Raw genomic sequence first — 4,544 nt, 5'->3', positions numbered from 1 at the left:
GGACGGGGCGGGGGAGCCGGCGGGCCCCGCGCACGGACGGAGCGAGTGCCTCGACCGAGCCCGAGGCGGTGCGGCTGCCCCCGCCTCGCTCTGCCCCGCCGGGTACCGGGGATGCGGAGCCGGGGTCGCACCGGCGCAAGGAGCAGCGCGAAATCCTGGTCCCTCGGCCCCGGCTGGCGCACTCTGGAACGGGCACCGCTGCTGCTCCTTCTGCTGCTGCCGCCCTGCCTCAGGTACGCGGGGAAAGCGAGGCACGGCACGGCAGAGAAGGTGCGCGGCTGGACACCGCGGCTGTCTGCGCTTCCTGCCGGGGTCCGGGGGCACAGCCACCGCTCACGGCCGAAATCAGATAGCCTTCCTGGTCTTTCTGGCATCTGTTAATGCAACAGGACCTACACTGTGCAAAATCTCCTGCATCATCAGTAACACCGGCATCAATGGAACCGCTGAGCAATCTCCTCCGCAAAGCCGTCAGAAGTTATAGATATCGTTCACTTTTTTCCACGGATTTCATTGAGGACAATGGAATTGCACAGTTCATTGGTCATTCAGTGTGGCCTGACAATATATATCTTCTGTGTAGAAATGGTAAAACAATTTAACTAGAGTGAAAGCAGAGTTTGGAGAAACAGGAAAACAGTGAAAAAAACTTACTCCTTTTTTCTTTTTTTCTTTTTTTTCCCTGAACTTATACACAGCACTAAAGATGTGAAATTCAAGTAAGCTTTGCAGCACGTAATGTCAACATCCTTCTACAACACCGGACAACTCAGCACGTGTCCTTTGGTGCTCCCTGCCCGGCAGCTGTCCCAGCTGGCAGTCTGCTCTTGTTCCCTTAGCAATAGTATTAGTAAATTTAAGAACTTCAAACCTGGTACAAATGGCAAAGCTGTCTGCGGTTTAGTAGGTACAGAGGTAAGGAGCAGAATTAATGATGTTTTTAAAACATCAAAGGTAGAGTTATTGCCCTGTTAACTCAAGGGTGAGAATGGCATCCCTAACCCTTTGCACTCCAGTTAGGAGTTTCCAGTATAGAAAATGGAGGAGTCAGTTTATATTAATTTGGTTCTATGCATATTGTCCAATTTCATTGAAATCCATAGAACCTTTTCTATTCATTTCGGTTTTGGAAAGCTTTGGAAAGAATCAAAGAATCCATTTCCTGACCTACAGATAATTTTTAGCTTAGATGCGACTTTTATTACTGTTACCCACCTGAGTTATCTGGACTAATATATCTGAATTTAATGTGAGAAACAGGCTGTCTTTTAAAGCAGAAAACAAGCACGCCTGCCATGTTATATTTTGTCATATCCCCAGTGTTCACTTGTGTGGAATAAAGACAGCATGCAGGAGTTCAGAAAGGCAGAAATAAAATAAAAGTGGTGTAAACAGTTTACAGCTCATGACTGAGACAACTGAGTACACTCTGCAGTTTTATGGCCATAGCTCATCAAGTTTATTATTGAAAAAAGATGAAAATGTCCTCTAACCTGCTGCTTTTGTGCTTTCTAGGTGATCACAAGAGCTGCTGAGAAAGGATGAAAGAGCTATAAATCCTTGGTTTAATATACATCACCCAAGAAACTTGCAGAAAGGACTGTGAAAATGTGAAGTCAATAGATCCTCTTTCCAGGCTGTTTTTAACAAGAATTTTACAATGTCAGAGACTTTGTAATGTTACACATTATACTTCAGTTGTCTCTGGCGTTTATCTGATAAAACATAATGTTGCATATTAGAAGCTTTACCACACTGCTCTAAAACTTGATATTTATAAAGCGTAATACTGTAGCTGGTCAAAACAGTAACTATTTCAATGTTCAGACACAGCTACAGGTTTTTCATGTTTTTCTGTGATTTAATTCCTGCTCCTACTGTCTTTAACAAGTCTCTTGGCAGTTTTCCCAGCTGTTCTAACACTCTCCTGGAAAAACACTCCAACAGTTTAGAAAGAAATATTGATACTTTTTTCCATTAAATGTGTGAAACGAGAAAATTTGGTAATGAAGTACAAGAAAACAAGTCTATCCTGGGAACTGATTAAGGCCAAAACTTAAAGACTTGCACATGAATAGTGTTAGACCTAATAGGAATGAGAACCTGCAAGATTTAAGTTTCTTCCCCACTAGATACACACACAAGTTATACATACATAATCCTGAAAACATTTTTAATAAAATTTACCACATATAGTGTTTGTTTTGTTCTTCCTTAAAAGCAAGAATGAGCTCTAATAAACAAACATAACAAGGCTGTGAGATTGTATGAGGTCTAATTATGTAAGATAAATGAAGTATAAAACATTATTATAAGAGATTATGAGAAAAGGATTATACTAATCAGGAAAAGAATTGGCAAGAGTTGCTGATTTACAAAAATTACAACTACTATCCACGTTGCAATATGGGTGGCACAGATACAATTTTGGATGTTGAACTTTCCTGAGCTAGCATAGAACAGAACCTGTGAATTCATTTATTAATGGTACGTTGCTGGAGGATTTCCATGAAGACATCATGTGTCTCGCAGGAAGAAGTAGCTGGTGGAGCATGGGATGGAGGGAATCAGAGCTTGCAATTACTAATGATCACTAGTCAAGTTTTGTTCAAAACAGCCAAGCAGTTGAAAGCCCCTGTGTAGACAATGCAAACATGCAAGGAGTGAGAATCTTGAAATTAACTGCAGATTATCAAAAACCTTTTTTATGTGAATGTTAAAATGCTCAGACAGTGGAATGATGCTGATTTCCAGAGTTATTTGCCAGTTTATCCCACCTTTATACTCTACATCAGAGAATTTTTATGGAATAATTCTGGATGTGTTCAGGTTTAGTAGTCTTTTCATGGCATATAGATATTCCCTGGTTTCACAAGAAAACACCAACTCCAGGTACGGTATGTTTTAATCTCCCTCTATTTTAAATGTAGATATTTCCTTAAGCCAATTAAAGTTCATTCAGTACTGTAGAAGGACCAGTGTCAAACTGAGCAGCAAGAGCGTTCCGTGAAGAATTACAGGGTTTTTTTTAAAGTGCCATTTGTGAAAATATCCTAGGGATATACCAAACAGTACTAGGTTTTAATAATTTAAGATAGCTACCTGCTGTAACACTTCTGCTGAGTTATTAGGTAAAGCCTTAATTTCTTTTCCAAAATTCTGAATTTATAGTTCTGAATCATTTACCTTTTACTCTGAGGCAGAAATTTAATCAAAGTAAACATGTCTGTGACTGAGATCTTTCCATGGATAACCTTTCAGCTATAGGAATGGGTTGATTTCTCAGCTGTTACATTTTGTCACTTTTTTCCTGCCATACTGATGGTTCTTCCACAAAGGAGTCAGGGATTTTATTTTATGAATTAGAAAATCATTAAAGCTTATTAAATAATTGTGGCTAGAAAAGAAAAGAAAAAAAAAAGGAAAAAAAAGGAAAAAAAATGGAATAAAAATTTATTTTCTATAACTTCTCAAAAGAGTCTGGGATTTCAGGACTGAAATGCCCTCAAATCAGTAAAAGATAGTCACAGAATCACACACGTATTAATGTTAGACTTAGGGGATGCAGACACACAAATATGGAAGACATATTTGAATAGTTTTCTTGATAATGCTCTGGTGGTTTTCAGCCAGCATGGAACTGTTTAAATGGAATTGCTTTCTCTAACTTATATCAACTAATGGCTTATTGAGCTGAGATCTGGGAAGGCTTGAACTAAAATATATTGAGTTACTTCTTGGTGTGGACCCCTTAAAGGCAATCCACAGGTAAGGAAGCAGAATCATTAGAGGTCTAAAAAGTGAAAAACATGAGCTGTATGAAAAGAGTGAAGTTACTGGAGGTGTCCAGAACACAAAAGGAGGCTTTGCCGGGAGATACCAAAATAGTCTTTGTGTGTGCTGAAGCTGTGGAATGTCATAAGGAAAACATTCACATCAATTGCTTTAGCCTGCTCTCATACCACACACTGTATTTACAGCTATGGGCTGAGCAGAATTATATTCATACAGGTAGGGTTCTGAATGTGCCTGTACTGCAAAGCACGTATCCAAGTCACACATTGGAGCTGGCCAGCTCCTTTTATTTGCCCTTAGGGCTATGGGGAGTTTGTGAGCCTGTGCCTGCCATGAGGGACACCCACCCACCCAGGGACTGCGCTGGGAGGAGAATGATCTGTCACCTTCTCTTGTGGCATTCACATTTTCTGAAAATCCCTTCGCCCAGGATTTTTCTTCTGGGAAGGTGAGAAGCCTCAGAGAAAAAGGAAAACAATTATTATCTCATTTGCTTCTCCTGTGTTTTGCTTCTTCAGAATGTGTTTGGAGATTGTTTACCAACATGTCATTGTTTCACTGGATTCTGCTGTGAGTTGTTTTCACTCATTGGCCAATCCGTGCCAAGCTGTGTTGGGACTCCAGCGAGAGTCACGAGTTTTCATTATTATCCTTTAGCATTCTGTGTATTCTTTAGTATCGTATAGTTTAGCATTCTTTAATATAATACAGTATCATAAAATAACAAATTAACCTTCTGAGAACATGAA

This window comes from Pyrgilauda ruficollis, unplaced genomic scaffold (assembly GCF_017590135.1).
Source record: "Pyrgilauda ruficollis isolate IOZ18807 unplaced genomic scaffold, ASM1759013v1 scaffold12, whole genome shotgun sequence".
Classification (NCBI taxonomy): domain Eukaryota; kingdom Metazoa; phylum Chordata; class Aves; order Passeriformes; family Passeridae; genus Pyrgilauda; species Pyrgilauda ruficollis.
The sequence above is the reverse complement of the archived record's forward strand: the minus strand, read 5'-3'. Positions refer to the sequence as shown.